A 21,825-nucleotide genomic window follows, 5' to 3' on the forward strand; every position below is an offset into this window, starting at 1 on the left:
CATGGACAGGCTGGCGGTCGGGGACTCATAATCCCCAGGGCAGCGGTGCCTGCACCGCTGCCCTGGGGATTATGACTGCCAGGCGGAATCCTGGCGGGAAAGTGGAGGGGCCGGCGGTATGGCCGTGGCAATTCCGCCACGGTCATAATTGCTGGCGGAACACCGCCAGCCTGTTGGCGGTGTTACCGCCAACATACCGCCGGCCTCCAGGGTCGTAATGACCCCTCTGTCTGTTTGTGGATTCTCTGTCTAGGTCAATTTGACAGGGCTGTTTGCACCTCTCCTCTAGACAGTGACACAAAGGGAGCTGGGGTGTAACCTGCATATCCTAAGGAGCCATCTGTGCTGGGAGGGCGGGGAGGAGTGGTCACTCACACCTGAAAGGGCTGTACCTGCCCTCACACAATTCAGTCTCCAATCCCCGGGTGTGTGTCTGGGGCTTGGCCTGGGGAAGGCAGGATCTTACAAACAAGAGGGACTTTCATTTGAAGTTTGCCTACTTCAAAGACAGAAATGGATATAAGTAGTGGGCCCAAAACCCCTGGAAATTAGATCTCTTCTGTACTCAAGAGGAACCTCTGCCAAGGAGAAGAGCTGGAAAGCTGAGGAGAAGTGCTTTGTTTGGCTATCCTGCAGTTGCTGCTTCTGCCTGTGAAATGCGCATAGACTGGACTTTGTTGTGCATAGAAAGTAGGCATTTTCTTGCTTAAACCATTCTGTGACTCTGGGGGTCATTACGACTTCGGCGGTCTTTTCAAAAGACCGCTGAGGCCGCAGGAGACAGAATACCGCCATTGCTGGCGGTATTTCTGTCTCCCTATTATGACATTTCCGCTGGGCCAGCGGACGGTAACAGTGTTACCGTCAGCTGGCCCAGCGAAAATGTCACATCAACATTGCAGCCGGATCGTAATAGTGCCGGCGGCAATGCTGATGTGCAGCGGGTGCAGTAGCACCCGTCGCACATTTCACTGCCCGAAATTCGGGCAGTGAAATGCGCGACGGGGCTCTGCCTGGGGGCCCCTGCACTGCCCATGCCAAGTGCATGGGCAGTGCAGGGGCTCCCAGGGGCACCCCCAGTCCCCTGACCGCCAGCCTTTCCATGGCCGTGTGTACCGCCATGGACAGGCTGGCGGTCGGGGACTCATAATCCCCAGGGCAGCGGTGCCTGCACCGCTGCCCTGGGGATTATGACTGCCAGGCGGAATCCTGGCGGGAAAGTGGAGGGGCCGGCGATATGGCCGTGGCAATTCCGCCACGGTCATAATTGCTGGCGGAACACCGCCAGCCTGTTGGCGGTGTTACCGCCAACATACCGCCGGCCTCCAGGGTCGTAATGACCCCTCTGTCTGTTTGTGGATTCTCTGTCTAGGTCAATTTGACAGGGCTGTTTGCACCTCTCCTCTAGACAGTGACACAAAGGGAGCTGGGGTGTAACCTGCATATCCTAAGGAGCCATCTGTGCTGGGAGGGCGGGGAGGAGTGGTCACTCACACCTGAAAGGGCTGTACCTGCCCTCACACAATTCAGTCTCGAATCCCCGGGTGTGTGTCTGGGGCTTGGCCTGGGGAAGGCAGGATCTTACAAACAAGAGGGACTTTCATTTGAAGTTTGCCTACTTCAAAGACAGAAATGGATATAAGTAGTGGGCCCAAAACCCCTGGAAATTAGATCTCTTCTGTACTCAAGAGGAACCTCTGCCAAGGAGAAGAGCTGGAAAGCTGAGGAGAAGTGCTTTGTTTGGCTATCCTGCAGTTGCTGCTTCTGCCTGTGAAATGCGCATAGACTGGACTTTGTTGTGCATTCCTGCTTGAGAAGAATCTCCAAGGACTTGGACTGAGCTTGCCTCCTGTTGTTGAAGTCTCTGGGCCATCAAAGACTTACCCTGCCAGCACCTGGACTCTCTGCTGAGGCTCCTGCCCTGCCAAGTGGTGACCTATCCAGTCCTTGGGCCCTTGAAAGGTGACGTTGGCAGACAAGAACTGAGAATCCATGCACAGAGTTCCGTGCAGGGACATTTTTGATGCACCTTCTGCAACGCGGCTGATAAACGACGTGCCACCGCCTTCGCAGCTAAAATTGATGCTCCACCTGCATTGCGGCTGGAAGATTGACGCATAGCGGCTGGAGACACCTGCTTACAGAGGCTGATAAGAACACAAACCCCAAGCAGTGCGTTTTTCTGAATTTGTGTGACTGGATTTTACACGCATCATCCCTGGGCGTCCAAGTCAACCTGACTCTGCGCGAATCCATCTGGAAATCTATGCATCTCTCTCTTGCGAGGGAGAAAAACGATGTATCGTCGACCGAACCAGAGAAGGAAACTGCGCACAGCCTCACTTGCGAGTAAAGAATCGACGCATCGCTACCTTTTTATCAACACACGCTCACCCATGCGGGTTTCTTTTTTACGCTTACCAGATATTTTATGTAACAACAGTATTCTCACTGTTTTCTAAGGATTAAGACTCATGCTTTTGAAAATTCATATCTTGACTTGTGTATGTTGGATTTTTGTCGTTTTGGTCTTTTTGATTTAGATAAATATTACCTATTTTTCTAAACTGGTATGTTGTCCATTTTGTAGTGCTTAAACTGTATTACCGTGTGTGTTGGTACAAATACTTTACACATTGCTTCTGAAGTTAAGCCTGCCTGCTAGTGCCAAGCTGCCAAGGGGGTGAGCGGGGGTTAACTGAGGGTGATTCTCCTTTACCCTGACTAGAGTAAGGGTTCTTGCTTGGACAGAGGGTAACCTGACTGACAACCAAAGACCCCATTTCCAACGACTTCAACATATAAAGTTTTTGTACCTCTACTGAGCTATAGAGGTGAGGTCTTTGAGGTAGATAATAAATATATTACCAGAAACTACACATTCAATAAAAAAAATACATGAAATTCGGTATGATTACAGAAAATAATGAGAGTGTGGGTTCTATGTTCAAGATTTTACTAATCATTAGTTTTCAATCTCTTTAGTAGCAAATAATTTAGGGCAAATGTATGACCATATGTCTTCTGACTCGCAATTTATGATTCATTTGCGAGCCACAAAATCGAATGTACAACAGTGTCAATGACACTGTTTGTGATTCCCTATGGGGTTGTAAATGACCTACCTCATCAATATTCATGAGGTAGGTCACAATTTGCAACCCATTGGCAATGGTCGCACTCATAGGGATGGTGGCCTGCTTGGGACAGCAGATCATCAATATAACACATATAAAGTAGGGATAGATATACACCAATTACTTCCACAGTGACACTTTAATTGTTCCATGAAAACCACTGTATTTCTTTACACTGTATTTATGATAATATTTTACTCTTTTTATTTCCATTGCTCGTTCTCCCATTGTTCATGTAACAATTTTTCTGCACACCTGGTCCCTCATCTCTATTTGGCGCAACATCAAATCACATAACAAAACACATCTATGTACATCACTCATCACTAATCACACAATAAACAAAGGTTTCAGGGTTTTATGATTACATTTCTTTCTAACATAAATCTATTCATAAATGTTAGAAATGGGATCTTTGGTTGATAGTCAGGTTACCCCCTGTTCAAGCAAGGACCCTCACTCTAGTCAGGGTAAAAGAGAATCCCCCTCAGTTAACCTCTGCTTACCCCCTTGGTAGTTTGGCAGAGCAGTAGGAATAACTTCAAAGTGCTAGGTGTAAAGTATTTGTACCAACACACACAGTAACTCAATGAAAACACTAAAAAATGACACAACACCCGTTTAACAAAATAGAAAATATTTCTCTAAACAAAACAAGACCAAAACGACAAAAATCCACAATACACAAGTCAAGTAAACAATTAAAAATCAAAAAGTAGTTTCAAACACACATTAACACTGTTAGCGTGAAAATGTACCTTGAGTGCATAAAAAATACCCCCGCACGGGCGAGTGTGTGTCAAAAAGGGCTCGCGATGCGTCAATTCCACTTACGAGCAGGACCTTGCTTTGTTTCTCCTTTCGTCGGGTCTGGGTGCGTCGTTCCTTCTCTCCGCAGGAAAGCGATGCGTTGATCAGGTCAGCACTCTCGGGTCCGGGCAGGCCTTGCGTTGTTTTCACACGCACAGTGGTACTTGCGCTGGAAATCCCACTACACGATGATCCGAAAACCACGCAGTGCGGGTTGAGATTTCTCAGCCTCCGTCAGCGATGCTGTGCGTCGTTTCTCCTGCTCCCTGTGTCAATTCTTGGGTCGTGTTTCTGGTGAGCATCAATTTTGAACCGCGGAGCTGGCGGCGCACCGTTTCTTCAGCCGCAGAACGGAGTTGCATCGATCTTTTCCCCACACAGTGCTGTGTGTGTGGATTTCCTCTTCTTAGGCTGCCAGCTTCTCCTTCCAGGGTCCCAGGAACTGGATGGGCACCACAGGACAGAGTAGGAGTCTCTCCACAGACTCCAGAGGCAGAGATAAGTCTTTGCTGTCCCTGAGACTTCAAACAACAGGAAGCAAGCTCTAAATCAAGCCCTTGGAGAGTTCTTCTCAAGATGGAAGGCACACAAAGTCCAGTCTTTGCCCTCGTACTCTGGAAGAAGCAGCAACTGTAGGATAGTTCCACAAAGCACAGTCACAGGGAGGGCAGCTCTTCTTCCTCAGCTCTTCAGTTCTTCTCCAGGCAGAGGTTTCTTTTGTTTCCAGAAGTGTTTCTAAAGTCTGTGGTTTTGGGTGCCCTTCTTATACCCAATTTCTCCTTTGAAGTAGGCCTACTTCAAAGTAAAGTCTCTTTTGAATGTGAAATCCTGCCTTGCCCAGGCCAGGCCCCAGACACACACCAGGGGGTTGGAGACTGCATTGTGTGAGGACAGGCACAGCCCTTTCAGGTGTTAGTGACCACTCCACCCCTCCCTCCTGGCACAGATGGCTCATCAGGATATGCAGGCTACACCCCAGCTCCTTTTGTGTCACTGTCTAGTGTGTGGTGCAACCAGCCCAGCTGTCAAACTGACCCAGACAGGGAATCCACAAACAGGCAGAGTGACAGAATGGTTTAAACAAGAAAATGCATACTTTCTAAAAGTAGCATTTTCAAACACACAATCTTCAATGTTTATTTAACTGGTTTTCCGTTTTGGGAATTCCGGGGTGCACATTATGGCAACAATGTGCTTTAGTGTTTGAGTACCTCCAATCATTATTATATTTAGGAATACTATAGAAATGTGCATTGATTTCCTTCTTAGTGTTGACATATACTATTTTGCAACTGTCAAACTGACCCAGACAGGTAATCCACAAATAGGCAGAGTCACATAAATGGTATAAGCAAGAAAATGCCCACTTTCAAAAAGTGGCATTTTTAAACACACATTCTTAAAATCAACTTTACTGAAAGATGTATTTTTAAATTGTGAGCTCAGAGACCCCAAACTCCACATGTCCATTCACTCCCAAAGGGAATCTACACTTTAATCAGATTTAGAGGTAGCCCCCATGTTAACCTAAGAGAGGGACAGGCCTTGCAACAGTGAAAAATGCATTTAGCAATATTTCACTGTCAGGGCATATAAAACACATTACTATGGCCCTCATTACAACCCTGGCGGGAAATGCTGCATACCGCCGTGCCAACGGCCACCAACATACCGTGACCGCTGTGGTATTCCGATACAGGTATTCTGACCCACACTAAGAAATCCGCCACTATACAGACACCCACACAAGTCCGCCTTACCAAAGGTCAGTGATAAACTGGCAGTACCAAAACCCACACCGTTACGCCAACAGGAATATGCCCACAGTATCACGACCCACGAATCACTGCGGCGGTCTTTCAACCACGGTAAACCATTGGCGGTACATACCGCCACGCTCAAAATACACACACACTTGCAAGACACCTCCACATTGGACAATTCAAAATACACACACCTGACACACATAGACACACCACACCCACACACTCACACCACTATAAAAAACACACCCACATTACTCACAACCCCTTACAGCAAAAAAAAATAGCAAGCAGAGAGAGACAAGCCAGGAGCACCCACTCAATCAGAGGCACAATATATCATCACCCATACACCATCCACGCACCTCACAACACAACTCCCCACACATCACCCTACAAATCCTCACACATACCACTCACACCACATCCATGGCACCCCAAAGACACCCCAGGTTTTTAGAGGCGGAGCTAAGGGTCATGGTGGAGGAAATCATTCGGGTAGAGCCACAGCTATTCGCATCACAGGTGCAGCAGACGTCCATTGCAAGGAAGATGGAGCTATGGCGGAGGATCATGGACAGGGTCAATGCAGTGGGACAGCACCCCAAAACTAGGGATGACATCAGGAAGAGGTGGAACGACATACGGGGGAAGGTATGTTCCGTGGTTGCAAGACACCAGGTAGCCGTACAGAGGACTGGTGGTCAACCCCCACCTCCTCCCCCACAACTAACAACATGGGAGGATCAAGGCTTGGCAATAATGCATCCTGAGGGCCTCGCAGGAGTAACAGGAGGACTGGACTCTGGTAAGTCAAATTTGTACTACTTTATCCCCCCACCATACCTGAGGGCCTCGCAGGAGTAACAGGAGGACTGGACTCTGGTAAGTCAAATTTGTACTACTTTATCCCCCCACCCTACCTGCATGCCATCACAAACTCCTTCCCCTACCCTCACCCCATCACTCCACCACCTCACACATACCCCACTATCACAACCCACCCATCCCAATACCAAGCCCTTCATGCAACACCAATGCTTGGACCCCCATCACAGACCTGCATGGACACCCATCACCACAGCATGCCTAGAAGAGAGACTCATCCAGCCCACAAAATCACCACACACACAAGGCAAAGCTGACAGGGAAATCACAATCATACAGGGAAACACACCCATGCACAAGATGACACACACAGATACACTAACACTGCATTTGCATCCCCACAGGACCCCTACTCAACATCACCAGTGAGGCGGTGCCAGCTACATCCAGTCCACCTCCAGAAGAGGCCCACAGTGACGACAGTAGCTCTGCACGCCTGGATCAGGATGACCAACCTGGCCCATCAGGGACCCCTAGACAGTTGGTTACCCTGCCACAGCCCCAACCCACCACAGAGCCTCCCCCTCAGGAAACACCAGTACAGCGCCCCCCTAGCGGGCCCATGCCACTGTCCCCAGGACACGTCAATCAGCAGTTTGTCCACCACTACAGGGACCCCAGGCAACCCCACAAACCCAGGACGATCAGGGACCTGGGGTCAGTGGGCACACGGTTGAGGGGACAGAGGCACAGGACAACAGGGAAGCTGAGAGGACTGTTGTGCGACAGGGGGAGGACAGGCCCAGGGAACCCACTCTCCAGGAGGCACTCACCAACATCCTGGGAGCATACCACCATTCCCAGAAGACAATGGGCCAGGTACTGGCCAAGTTGCAGGAGACCCAGCGGCTGCAGGAGGGACAGTACATGGGGATCTGGGAGGACCTCAAACACATCTACACCATCCTGGTCACCATTGCAGGGGTGCTGGCTGACATGGCCAACACCATGAGGGAGGCAGTGACACAACAACGGGCCCCTGACACTAGTCACACCGAACAACAGCCCTCCGCCGGCGCTAGTGGACAGGAGGCCCCTCCACAGGAACAAGAGGCCACCAGCACCCCACCCCTTGCAGAAGGAGAACCACCCCACAAACGATCCCTGCGATCCAAGCTGAAGCCAGAGAACATTGCCAAGACCCCACCAGGAAATAGGACTCTCCTGATTGTCACCATTCTGTCCCACTCTGTCACCCTGTCCACCTGGAACTGCCATTACTCCCCTTCCTATGCCCCATTGGAGAATGCACCTGGGATACCAAGAGACTGGACTCTGCCCTGGAGTTTCCTCCACCATCACCCCAGCCCTTTGCACACACCCCTCTACTTATGAGCACTTAAATAAACACACTTGGAACAAATACAAATCTGGAATCTGTCAAATGATTGAAATATATATTACTTCAACATTATCAAAGCATTGCAAGTCATATGTACAGTTAAATATACTTTGGAATGACCTTTGGTGGGCAGCAGTACACATAGCAGGAGCCAGAGTGGGACACAGAGATCTGAAAATAGAGATGCCAAAGGGTACAGTAAGTGGCCATAGACATAGGGAAATCAGGCTGCCATGTACCATGTCCAACAGAAAACTGAAAAGTTGAGTGAAGTTACAGTGTCTTACCTGTGTGTCACTGGAAGAACTGCTGTATTATATTACATCTGTTGTCAACATCTTCTTCCTCTGCCTCCTCTTCCTCACTGTCCACAGGCTACACCGCTGCCACAAGACCATCTCCAGGCTCATCTTCCTGCAGAAAAGGCACCTGGCATCTCAAGGCCAGGTTGTGCAATATCCAACATGCAACGATGATCTGGCACACCTTCTTGGGTGAGTAGTACAGGGATCCACCTGTCAGATGCAGGCACCGGAACCTGTCCTTCAGTAGGCCGAAGGTCCTTTCAATAATCCTCCTTGTAAGCCCATGTGCCTCATTGTAATGTTCCTCTGCCCATATCCTGGCATTCCTCACTGGGATCAGTAGCCATGAGGGGTTGGGGTAACCAGAGTCATCTGCAAATATGGAGGGACAAATGTTAGACACACACTAACCCTTAGGGACAATCCCATACCCAGACACCTACTTATACTGTGTGGGGACCTTGCGCTCACCTATTAGCCACACCAGGTGCCTCTGGAGTTGGCCCATCACATATGGGATGCTGCTATTCCTCAAGATAAAGGCGTCATGCACAGAGCCAGGATATTTGGCATTCACATGGGAGAAGTACTGGTCCGCCAAACACAACATCTGCACATTCATAGAGTGATAGCTTTTTCTATTCCTGAAAACTTGTTCATTTCTCCGGGGGGGGGGGGGAGACAAATGCCACATGTGTACCATCAATGGCACCAATGATGTTGGGAATATGTCCCAGGGTATAAAAGTCAGCTTTCACTGTGGCCAAATCCTCCACCTGGGAAAATATGATGTTGCTGTGCATGTGTTTCAGCAGGGCTGACAACACTCTGCTCAACACGTTGGAGAACATTGGCTGAGACATCCCTGATGCCCTGGCCACTGTTTTTTGGAAGGAACCACTTGCCAGGAAATGGAGAACTCACAGCACCTGCACTAGAGGGGGGATACCCGTGGGCTGGCAGATAGCTGACATCAGGTCTGGCTCCAATTGTGCACAGAGTTCTTGGATTGTGGCCCGATCAAGTCTGTAGGTTAGGATAATGTGTCTGTCCTCCATTGTTGCAAGGTCCACCAGGGGTGTGTACACCGGAGGATGTCGCCATCTCATTCAGCCGCAGCGGTTGAAGCCTATGGAAGAAAACGGTGAGCAGAGAGTCATATTCACACATCTATTGCACTAATGATGATTTCTTTCCTTTGCAGAACCAGTATGTGAATCAGACAGCCAGTTGATGTGCCAGTGTCTGCTGTGACGCAGTTAGCTGCCATGCCTTGTGCCCGTCTGAAATGGCGGCTGCCTGACCTGTGAGGAGGGATAAGTGGAAATGAGGTAGTTCCGCTGGCGTTGTGCGCCGTCGCGGTAGGCGGTCAAAAAACCGCTGTGAAACTGCGCTTTGGTTGTCATTGGGCCCTATGGGTTCCAGGAGCCAATGGCGTTGTACGCCGGCGGTGACGGTACGCACCGCAGCGGATGTGACCACCTTTTTCTAACTGTTCACTCACTTGCTACTTGACCTTCAACAGGAGAGGACCTACACTGCAAGTGCTGCTGTGATCTGTGTCTGGAAGCGACAATGGCTCATGTGTCTGGAGAAAGGGCCCCTGCCTTCACTGCAGAGGAGTTGGAGAAACTGGTGGATGGGGTCCTACCCCAGTAAATGTTACTCTATGGTCCTCCAGACAAACTGGTGAGTACACTGTGAGCATGATGTGTGGGCCATGAATGTATGGAGGGCTGTGTGTGTAAGCCACATGTAGGGGGGGCAGAGGGATCCTGGGCAGAGTGCTGCATGTATGGTGGTCAATGTATGTGCGTAAGTGGATGGAAGGGATATGGTGGGCCATGTGTATGAGAGTCCAAATGGTATGACTAATCCTTTTTCTGCTCTCTTTTCCCTGCAGGTCAGAGCCCACCAGAAAAAGGCTATTTGGCGTGCCATCGCCAAGGAGATGCAGACCCTGGGGGTCTTTGACAGGTGGAGCACCCACTGCCGCAAAAGGTGGGAGGACCTGCGCCGCTGGGCAAAGAAGACGGTGGAGGCCCGCTAGGGCTGGCCTCCCAATGAGGAAGGGGTGTCTGTTGCACCATGACCCCCCAGGTGTTCCGCATCCTGTAGGTGGCCTATCCGGAGTTGGATTGGAGCTTGAAGGCATCACAGCAGCCACAGGGGGTGAGTACAGATTGTAAATCCTGACACGCTAAGAGTTACCTGGGTGGGGAATGTGGGCTATGGGTGCCCCTAGGCCAGGGCGAAAATGGCAGGGTAGTTCCCTTGTTGGGCAGGCTCTGAAGCACTCCTACCCCAATAGTGTTAGTGGGCATCTACTACTGGGCAGGGTCCTGTGGGTTTCAGGTGTGCAGCTAATGGTGGTAGGCATTGTACCCAATGGGCTGGTGACTAACTCAGTAACTGGTAGTGCATGGCCTAGTGCATAGCGCTGCTCCCTGTGTATCCTCTGTCTTCCCCCTTTTTTGTTTAGTCACCCTGTCCTTGTGTGCATTAGCATCATCTGGCGGAGGAGCAGAGGCACTGGCGACGGAGGAAGCTGCATCCCACATGGGCCTGGAGGCCGAATCCACCGAGGGTGAGGGCACCAGTAGGACAGAGGGCGAGGGGAGCACCACGACGGGGACAGGAGGGGAGACCACAGACAGTGACTCCGCCTCCGATCGAAGCTCCCTGGCAGTGGCGGACACCTCTGTGCCAACCCCAACAACAGGTACAGCCGCCACCCCACCACCAGCACCGTCCTCCCAGCAGGTCCTCAGCGTGTTTCCAGTGCCCGCTCACCCTGGAGGGTGGGCATCTTCGTCATCCCAGGCACCTCAGGCCCTGCCCCCGTCAGCCCTGCTGACCTCAGTAAGGAGGCTATTGACCTCCTGAGATCCCTCACTGTTTGGCAGTCAACCATACTGAATGCCATCCAGGGTTTTGAGAGGCATTTGCAAGAAACAAATGCATACCTGGAGGGCATTCACTCTGGCGGGGTGGCCCAGCAGAGAGCATTTCAGGCTCTGGCCTCCTCGCTGATGGCATCCCTTGTACCTCTCTAGCCTCCCCCTCCAGCTTCCTCTACCCAGACCCAATCTCCTCAACCCCAGCCTATCCCAAGCACACCTTCAGACCAGCATTCACCCAAATCAACACCCAGAAGTGGCTCAGACAAACACAAGCATGACACTTCATCTCACAGGCACTCATACAAGCACCATCCCCATGCACCAACATCAACTTCCTCCACTGAGTCCCCCTCCTCCTCATCGTCCCTCCCAGTAGCGTCTCCACTCACACCTGCATGTACTACATCCTCATCCACTACCTCCATCACAAGTACGCCCATCACAACACACCCCTCACGGGCAGTCACCACATCCATGAACACACCCCCTGTGTCCTCTCTCAGTGTGTCTGTGGCCCCTCCTCCCAAAGTACACAAACGCAAGCACCCACCCACCCAACAGCCATCCACCCCACAACAGCATCCAGTCCATGCACCTGCACCCAAACTCAGCAGACAGACACCTCCTACAACCACTCCCTCTTCCTCCACTCCCAAACCCTCTCCCTCTTCCCGCCCCAGTGTCTCTAAGAAGCTTTTCCTGGCAAACATTGACCTCTTCCCTACCCCTCCCCCCGTCCTTCCCCTCGAGCAAGGGTGTCCAGAACCCAGGCCAGCACCTCAGCCACCAAGTCGACATCCGCTGTGGTACCTGCAACTCACAGAGGCTCAAAGGGGGCACCCGTCAGCCCAGCCATTGTGCCACCAATCCCTGTAAAGGACAAAACCATTCCGTCACCTGCCAAGCTGAAGAGGGGGACAGCATGCAGCAAGGTCAAGGAGCACGAACCACTCAGCAAGGCCTCCACAAAAACTCCAGCTGGCAGACCCAAAGTCACACCACCATCTGCCAAGGTGAGGAAGGGGCACAAAACACCAGGCAAGGCACTTCAGCCGTCGGAGGCTGCAGGTGAAGGCCGGGTTGCTACCAGCACAACCTCCAGCCCGCCACCTGCACCGTGGCCAGCACTGCCAGCAGCCACGCCGCTAACACCACCACCTGCACCGTCACCTGCACTGCCGCTAGCACCACTACTGTCAGCAGCAGCAGCACCAGTGGACAGCCGTCCGAGGCTGCAGGAGAAGGGCTGCAGCCTCCCTCCACCACTTGCAGCACCGGCACCTGCACCACGGCCAGCACCGCCGCAAGCACCGCCACCTGCACCGCCGACAGTAGGACCACTACCAGCAGCAGCAGCCCCAGTGGGCAACCGTCCGAGGCTGCAGGAGAAGGTCTGGAGCCTCCCACCACAACTGGCAGCACCCACACCAGCACCAGCACTACCACCAGTTTACAGCGTGAGCCATCGCAGGATGGAGTCTAGCCCTCCCTCCATGGGCTATCATGCAACTTGGTCCCTGCAAATCTCGTGCCACAGACACCCAGGTGAGGGACTATGAACTGCCACATACCACGTGTTGCATCACTGGGCACAAGGCCCCCTCCATAACCAGTGGAGACATGCATCCACTCACCCTATCCTTGGCAGGATGAAGCACACTGGGCACAAGCCTCCTCCAGAACCAGTGGAGAAAGGCATCCACTCAACCTATCCTTGGCAGGATGAAGCACACTGGGCACAGGCCCCCCTCCAGAACCAGTGGAGAAAGGCATCCACTCACCCTATCCTTGGCAGGATGAAGCACACAGGGCACAAGGCCCTCTCCAGAACCAGTGGAGAAAGGCATCCACTCACCCTATCCTTAGCAGGATGAAGCACACTGGGCACAAGGCCCCCTCCAGAACCAGTGGAGAAAGGCATCCACTCACCCTATCCTTGGTAGGATGAAGCACACTGGGCACAAGCCCCCCTCCAGAACCAGTGGAGAAAGGCATCCACTCACCCTATCCTTGGCTGGATGAAGCACACTGGGCACAAAGCCCCCTCCAGGACCAGTGGAAGAAGCCATCTACTTGGAAAACTGTAGCCTTGCACTCCCCAGGACCAAGCAGTGGGCAAACCACCCACTTGAGAGATTTGTGAGACTGTGACTTTGCACTCCCCAGGACCAAGCAGTGGGCATGGTCCCCCCTTCAGGAGCAGTGGTGTTATTCCATCTTCCGGTTGAGATGCCCTCCCTTCCCCATTCCCCTGAGGTGCCTGTGTGTTTTTGACCTGATGCCCCAGCAGTGTTCTCTCCGTATTTTGGCAGGAGTCAAGTGTGGGCTTGGCCCATGATTTTTGGCCCAGTGGCCCACGGACATTTTGAATGGACAATGTACTGTCTTATGTACATATTGTATATTTTTGTATATGCTGTTTTTCTATTTATTACGTATATCTGCCTATTTCTAAAATATCACAGTTTAACTCAATTCCTTTGGTCCTTGCGTTCTTCAAGGGGGTTACAGGGTGTAAATGTAATGTTGATGCATGTGTTTGTGTGTATGGTGTTGTGGGTGAGGGTGGGGGTGGGGATGTTGTGTGTTGCGTGTGTGTGTCACTCTCTTTTCCCTCCCCCCCTCCCCTGTGTACTAGGTGCAGTACTCACCATGGTCGTCGCCGCCGCCTTTCGTATTCCTGGTAGATGAGGAGGTAGACTAGCACGGGCAGGACCTGCAGCTTGGGCTTCATGGCGTCCTGGTTCTTTGTTGAGTGTCGAGTGGTGAGTGGTATCCCTTCTAAGTCTTTTTTCCTCTGTGCTTTTGATGGCGTTTGAACTGCCCCGGAAAAGCTGGCGGATTGGCGGGTTATGATGGGTTGGCAGGTACATCGTTTTCCACCTGGCTGTTGGCGGGTACCGCCGCGGTGTTTGTTGCTACCACCATGGCGGTCAGAGTGTTAAAGTGGCTGGCTGTGTTGGCTGTTTCTGCCATGATCGTGATCCCATTTTGTTTTCTGCCAGCCTGTTGGCGGTATTACCACCGCTTTAACACTGACCGCCAGGGTTGTAATGAGGGCCTATATGTCCTACCTTAACCATACACTGCACCCTGCCCTTGGGGCTACCTAGGGCCTACCTTAGGGGTGCCTGACATGTAAGAAATGGGAAGGTTTAGGCCTGGCAGGTGGGTACACTTGCCAAGTCGAATTTACAGTTAAGACTGCACACACAGACTCTGCAGGGGCAGGTCTGAGACATGATTACAGAGCTACCTAATTGGGTGGCACAACTAGTGCTGCAGGCCCACTAGTAGCTTATGATTTACAGGCTTTGGCACCTCAAGTGCACTGTACTAGGGACTTACTAATAAATCAAATATGCCAATAACGGATAAGTCAAATACACATTCATTTTGTGAAGGAGCACTTGCACTTTAGCACTGGTTAGCAGTGGTAAAGTGTCCAGAGTAGCAAAAACAGAAAAATCTGAGTCCAGTATACATCGCCAACCTAGGGAACAGAGGCAAAAAGTTAAGGGAGACAATCCAAGGATGAAAAGTCTAACAATACAGAAACAGTTTTAATAGTAATCTAGGATTGAAGTAATTATTTTCATAGATTATATGGTCTTGAAACAAAGCTCTAACATTCTCTCTATTCATTAATTTGTTACCTTGAAACATTTATGTCATGAAATGTTACACTTCTGACAATGAGACAGGTCAAAACTAACAAAGAGGAAAGAATAAAGGAAAAAGAGAAATAGGAATTTTGTCCTAGTTAGCAGTTAAGCCAAGTACATGTTATTATGCAAGCTTCATATGCAAAACCAACATTTAGGCCTACAAAATAATTTCATACAGCTTAATAAGATAGGGGGTTATTCTGACCCCGGCGGTCATGGACCGCCGGGACCAGGGTTGGCGGGAGCACCGCCAACAGGCTGGCGGTGCCCCGCAGGGCATTCTGACCGCGGCGCTTTGGCCGCGGTCAGAAGAGGAAAACCTGCGGTCTCCCACCGGTTTTCCGCTGCCCATAAGAATCCTCCATGGCGGTGCAGCTCGCTGCGCCGCCATGGGGATTCTGACACCCCATACCGCCATCCTGTTCCTGGCGGCTCTGCAGCCAGGAACAGGATGGCGCTATGGGGTGTCGTGGGGCCCCTGGGGGCCCCTGCAGTGCCCATGCCAATGGCATGGGCACTGCAGGGGCCCCCGTAAGAGGGCCCCACTTTGTATTTCAGTGTCTGCTTTGCAGACACTGAAATACGCGACGGGTGCAACAGCACCCGTCGCACCTTCCCACTCCGCCGGCTCCATTCAGAGCCGGCGTCCTCGTGGGAAGGTTGATTTCCACTGGGCTGGCGGGCGGCCTTTTGGCGGTCGCCCGCCAGCCCAGTGGAAATCCCAGAATCACCGCAGCGGTCTGACGACCGCGGTGCGGTGTTCTGGCAGGGGTACTTTGGCGGGCGGCCTCCGCCGCCCGCCAAGGTAAGAATCAGGGCCATAATCCTTATAGTAATCTTACATCTATTTCTGATAAGGACGCACATGTTTATCTAAAGTCAGAGTCTGTAAAAGCAATGGACCTCGCCGCCCGCCAACCTCTTCCCGCCTTCAGACTGCCGGTGCGGCCTGAACCCCACCGGCCCTATTAGGAGTTCACTGCAGGGCCAGGGGGAGGAAACAGGGCCTTAACATTGACGCCGGCTCCTAATGGATCCGGCGCCAATGTGGCAGTGTGGCGGTTGCACCAGCACCCGTCACGCATTCCACTGCCCGTAATTCGGGCAGAGGAATGGGCGATGGGGATGTGCATGAGAGACCCCCACTGTCCCCATTCTGCCGGCCTTTCCAATGTGGTGTAAACCACCATGGAAAGTCTGGTGGTGTGAGGGCTCGTAATCCCCAGGGCGGCCCTGCAAGCAGCACTGCCCTGGAGGATGAAAACCACTGGGACCGCCAGGCTGCCAGCTTGCGGGAGCCTGGCGGTGTCGGCAGACAGACTATGGCGGCTCCACAGTTAGAATGGGGCGGTCCCACCGCTAGCCTGTTGGCAGTGGGACCCCCACCGCAAGTCTGCCGGTCTTGCGACCGCCAGACTTGTAATGAGGGCCAATATGTGTGTAACACCAAAGTTAATGTCTTTATTTCAATATGCAAACAATTTTTTATATTCTTCTTCTTTTAGATTAGTTTCTTACAGCTTTATTTACAGCAGAATTTGTATAGCATTCCTTCATCCTACTCCCGGTTCTTTTAAAATATTATCCCTACTCATCTTCTGCTGCCTCAGGCCTAGGTATTCTTCTTATCTTCTCTAGTATATGTTATTACATTTTATTGTCATACAGTTCATTTAATGATTTGATCTCAACTGAATTTCTGCTTTGAGTAATTTCAAGGAGGTTCAGGTAATTCTTTATTCCACTTGGGCAAATATGAAATTGGGATGTTTGGTACTTTGCTCACATAAGATGTTGATTTACCTGCTGATTATCTTCAACAAGGTACTTCAGTTCTTTGAGTTCTTCAGAGTGTTTGTTGGTCTCCTTCTGTGTCACTTATACCACTCAATTCTGTTTCTTCATCAATTCTCTGTGCTATAAATCCAACTGACACACTTGATTTCAGCTTCTTTCGACTGCAAGTGTTTGGCCATTTAGCATTGTGGGTGCCTCTGTTTCTTCTTGACTCAGACCTTTTCAATTTTTTTGTTGTTCTGTGGGTATATCAACTGTCACTTTCGCTCCAGTTTCTGCTTCCCCACTTTTGATTTCAAGAGCTGCAATGCCACTCTGTGAGATATCCGACAACTGGATTCCTTCAAATGTTTGTAGTTCTTCACCCCTTTCTTCTTGTTGACTCTGATAACAACTTTATTCTTCTCCACTCAAGTCTGTACAACTTGCCTGTGTACATTCACCAGAGTTCTCAGTTCTGGCTCATAGGACATTATTTCTTCAAAAAGATCTCTTGTGCTGTGGGAATAAGAGGCATAGATCCAGGTTGGTACATCAGCACACTTGACAGCTGTATTCATGATCAGGATTACTTGGTAGGGGCCTTTCCACCTTGGTTCCATATAGGAATGTCTTACATGTTTGTTGATGAGGACCTAGCCGCATGGACTGAGGTCATGGCACTGCTCTTGATGTGGATTTACTGTGACAGCTTTAACCTGTTGAGAGACAGAGTTCACCACATCAGCTAGTCCCCTCCAATAATCAAGCACCATGTCATCTTTTATGTTCACAAATGTTCTTGCAGGAACAGCAGGTAATCTCAGTGCTCTCTCCATAAGTATCTCATGTGGAGATAAACCAGTCTTTCTATCAGGTGTGCTTCACAGATGTATTAACACCAAATGTATAGCATCAGGCCTTTTCAATGAAGTTGAAGCACAGACATTTGCCAATTGGTATTTAATGGTTCCATTGATCTGCTCAACTTTCCCAGAAACTCCAGGTTGATAACTTCAATGGAGCTTCTGTTCACCTTGTAATGCTTCACACTTTTTAATGATCTCACCATTGATGTGAGTTCCTCGATCTGACTTCAGAGAAACTGGTATGCCATACCTTTGGACCAATTCCCTCAACAGCAGTCTGACTGCAGTGAAACTGTCATTACTCCTTGTTGGGCAGGCTTCCACTCATCTAGAGAAAATATACACTATAAACAGGACATATTGCAGCTCATTACAAACAGGCATTTTGATCAAATCCATTTACATTCTGTTGAAAGGATCAGCTGATCTCCCTTTGTGACTCATTGTAACTGTTGTTTGTTTCCCTCTATTTATTTGTTGACATGTTACACATTGGTGACACAATTCTTCTACATCGGCTCTATATCTGGGATTAAACCAATTCTGTCTAAATGATCTGACCACAGCATCCCAGCCTAAATGTGTAGGTCCATAGAAATGTTGTGTTATTGGGGACAGTAAACTGTCTGGTAGCACTGGTCTTCCATCTACTGAAACCCAAATGTCATTCTCTTCCTTTCCACATTCTGCCCTAATCTAACTCTGTTGTTCTGCTTCAGACACATTTTCCTAGATGGCTCTCAATTCCTCCCAAGTGTCAGCTATTTTCATCAACATGGAATAGACAGTGGGGGTCATTACAACCCTGGTGGAAGGCGGAGAAGCGGCGGTAAGACCGGCAACAGGCTGGCGGTCTGTTTTTTTTTGTATTATGGTCATCTGCCGGTTCTCTGTTCCGCCCGCCAGGGCGGAGACGACCGCTGGGCTGGAGACCAGGGTCTCCAGCCCGGCGGCCATCACTATAAAGCCAGCGGTATTTTGACCCGGCTTACCGCCATGGATTTCATGCGGTTAGAAACTGCCATGAAATCCATGGCGGTAAGCACTATCAGTGCCAGGGAATTCCTTCCCTGGCACTGATAGGGGTCTCCCCCACCCCCCCCACCCGACTCCCTCCCCTACTCCCCCCACCACCCCTGCCACCCCCCAAAGGTGGCAGGACCCCCCTCCCCACCCCGGCCCCCAACATAACATCACTCATACACACACGACACGCACACAGGCACCACCAACACACATATACGCACACACACCGACATACATGCAAACATCCACACACACAGTCAGACACGCACATCCACATTCAAACATACACGCACACATCCGTACAGACATACCTACAGACATACACGCACTCATTTCCAAACACACAACACCCCCGCAAGCATACACGCACTCACACACCCCATCTACATACACAACACACACACCCCTCCCCTCACGGACGATCGACTTACCTGGTCCGACGATCCTCCGGGATGGGACGGGATCCATGGGGGCTGCTCTGCCGACACCACACCGCCAAGGTGGAGCAACCTCCACTTCCCCGCCGCCTGCCAGTATGGCTGTTGGCGGCTCTCCGTCCGTAAAAGGACAGAGAGCTGCCAACGGTCATAATAGGCCGAGCGGCAAACCGCCACCACTGGCGGTCTTCCGTACGGCGGTCCCTCGGCGGTCTTTCAAAAAGACCGCCGAGGTCAAAATGACCCCCAGTGTCCTTTTGAGGTTCACCTGTAAATGTTCCACTTAATGTACATGTCACAATGGAACAATAGCATGCCGCTTCATCTGCAAATCTATTGCAGACAGTCACATAACCATTGTCACTCCAGTCTGCTGCACATTTAACAACTGCAATATCAGTCATAAGGTGTCAAGCTTCTAGCAATCATCTAACTTGTTCTACATTTCTAATTGGGATCCTGACAATGTCATGAAACCTCTCTGTGACCATAGCTGTCCAAAGTAATGGACCACACCAAAGCCATACTGACTAGCTGTAAGTATAGTCACTTTCATTTAGAATGTCAAGCTGCAGGATTCAGTAAGAGCAATGCATTCTGCAACTTGTGCCTAGGAAACTCCTTGAAGCCATGAAACTTCTACTATTTCTTGAAAGGTACAAACAGCATAGGCTACTCTCAGGGAACCTTAATTTGTCCTATCACAAGAGCCATCCACAAAAATGGGCATAATCAGGACTTATTAATGTCTCATCTTTTATGTCAGTTCTTGGCTTGGTACAAATGTATTTAACATCAAGACAGCCACGCTCAAATGTAACTGATGCCACATTTTCATGCAAAAGCATGAGGGTACATGGATTTAAAATCTGACAACTCTTCAGACTAAGGTTTTCAGCTGTGAGTGCTGCTGATACTTAGTCAACGTTGTGCTAGTTATATGCTGTGTTTTAGTTCTAGTAAGCAAAACCTCAACAGAATGAGGGACCATGACAGTTGCTGGATGTCCCATCACTATATTCTCACATCTCCCGAGACTCGCACTAACAGCAGCCACCGCTTTAAGACAACCAGGCAATGTGGCAGCTACAGGATCAAGTATGGTTGAAAAATAGGCCACAGGCCTTCTAGCTTCACCATGTAACTGTGTAAGCACTGAGAGTGTGCAGTCCTCCCTCTAACTGCAAAATACTGTAAAACTCTTTCAATAATCTGGCATTCCCGGTGCCAGGCATGACAGAGACTTTTTTCTCAGGTCTCATGCATTTGTTTTCCCATGGAACCAGATCAAACACATCTCTGTGTGTCAACCTCAGTAAACGTTTTGCCACTGGGGATAAGTTGGGTATCCACTGCCTAAAGTAGCCAACTATTCCCATAAACATTCTGACTTCTCTTTGCGTCTTTGGAGGACCCATTCATAAAATGGCTTCCACTCTTTCTTGTGGCACATTTCTTGCTCCTTTCTCAATGATATGTCCCAAATACCTGACCTCTTTTTGACAGTATTGCAGATGCTCGTGGGCACCTCATGTCCATTCTCTGCCAAATGATTTAGCAAAGCAGTGTGGTGTCTTATTTGCAGGGTTGTCTTATTTCTGATGCCACTAAAATGTCATCAATGTATTGAAGAAGAAATGAGTTTCATGGCATGATCAATGTCTCAACATTTCTCTTTAAAATCTGTTTAAAGATTGAAGGTCTTCCAGTATAGCCTCGTGGGACTCAGCACCATGCTAATACTTTCTCTGAAAACACAAAGGAAAACATATTCTGGCTATCCATGTGTTTCTGAATTGAGAAGAAAGCTTGGCAAAGATCTATAACAGTGAACCCGGCTGCTGTACATGGAATCTGATAAAGTATGGTGGCTGGATTTGGTATCACTGGACAACATGGGATTACAATATTGCTTACCTTTCCCATATCCTGAACAATCCCATATTTTCCATTAGGCTTTTACAATCCCACAAACCAGTGGTTCCCAACTTATGACTTATGTGGGTCCCCACTGTATCATTACTGGAACCCGGGGACCCCCACTTAATCATTGGAATCCAGGAACCTCTCCACTGAGTCATTACTGAAAGTTAGGGACCTTACCTGCTAATATTATTAAATTTTTTGAATAGTCGAGGACCCCCTGAGGAGGCTTTGCGGACCACCAGGGTTCACCGGACCACAGGTTGGGAACCACTACCATAAACGGTGTGGTCCCTGGACTCCCAATTATCTCTTTTAAGGTGCCTTTTCGCATCATACCTTCAAATATTGGTGTTATCTCTGCTATTATTTTTGGAGTCATGGGATAAGGTGGTATTCTTGAAAAAATGTAATTTGGTTTGTTATTCATCTGAACTGACTCTACACCTTTCAGTAGTCCAATAATGTTTCCTGTGAAATCCCATACTTCTGGGTTCACTGTCTCTTTTAAATGGTCGTTAATCTTTTGCTGTCATCATTGGATAAAGCCCTACTGTCTTTTGTTCAGCCAATTTAAACTCAACATCTTCATCATGGGTCTAAAACTCAACCCCATTTAGAGTACAATAAATTGCACAGTTCAATTTCCATAATACACCTCTTACCAATATAGTCATATGATTTGAGTCACAAACAAAAAAGATGATTTTTTTTCAAATTAGCCTATTTTACATGAACTTCTTTTGAGACTGGGTTTTGTAGTTTGTTTATTTGTAACACCTATAACGTGGACCTTCTTTCGGAGAGGTGCAGGTATGGGACTTCTGCTTTTTAAACAGTGGAACAGGTAGCTCCAGTGTCAATCAGAAATGACACAGTGGCCATTTACCTCACTTTCTGGAAATGGTCCACTCTGGTCTACTTCTAAGACTGCGCCAAGCATGCAATGTCCCTCCCCTCCTCAGGCATCATCATTGC

The sequence above is a fragment of the Pleurodeles waltl genome, chromosome 5 (assembly GCF_031143425.1).
Source record: "Pleurodeles waltl isolate 20211129_DDA chromosome 5, aPleWal1.hap1.20221129, whole genome shotgun sequence".
NCBI lineage: Eukaryota > Metazoa > Chordata > Amphibia > Caudata > Salamandridae > Pleurodeles > Pleurodeles waltl.